Here is a 565-nt window from a genome sequence, read left to right as displayed (position 1 = left end):
TTTGGGATTATTTTGGAAATCACAACCAAGTTAGACTTTCTTTAAAGTTATTTTAAGTTCAGTAAAGCCTCTGCTTATGGACCATTGCCTCTGTTTTTTATTATTCTGATCTTGAGAACAAGGGAGTTCCCTCCAATGTGATATTAGGTTTGGCTCGTTAACCACCAAGGAGAAAAATGGACATCTGGTCTACTTCAGCAGCATTACCATTTTACAGCCTGGTACAATGCTTCAGACACAAAACATAACACAGCAACAATCTGCAGGTCAGACTTCTGGAAGTACTTACACTGGTACCAGTTTCCCAGTTCAAATATGAGAAGCAAGGGTTTAGTGTCTGTGAATGCATAATTTATACTTTAATAACCATGTTTTACAAAGACTGTTGGTCACAATGCATCAGGTCTTTAAGCTTTCTGGACAGAAAAATACTTCAGTTGAATTATTATTCAAATTACCCCCATGCAGTGTGTTTGACTTAATTTAGTTGGATGTTTATTCCTTAATTCCCTTCTTCAATTTTGTAAAACAGGCCAAAACTAGCCATCTATCTATTTAGCTATAT

The sequence above is a fragment of the Poecilia formosa genome, unplaced genomic scaffold (assembly GCF_000485575.1).
Source record: "Poecilia formosa unplaced genomic scaffold, Poecilia_formosa-5.1.2 Scaffold450, whole genome shotgun sequence".
Lineage (NCBI taxonomy): Eukaryota > Metazoa > Chordata > Actinopteri > Cyprinodontiformes > Poeciliidae > Poecilia > Poecilia formosa.
The sequence above is the reverse complement of the archived record's forward strand: the minus strand, read 5'-3'. Positions refer to the sequence as shown.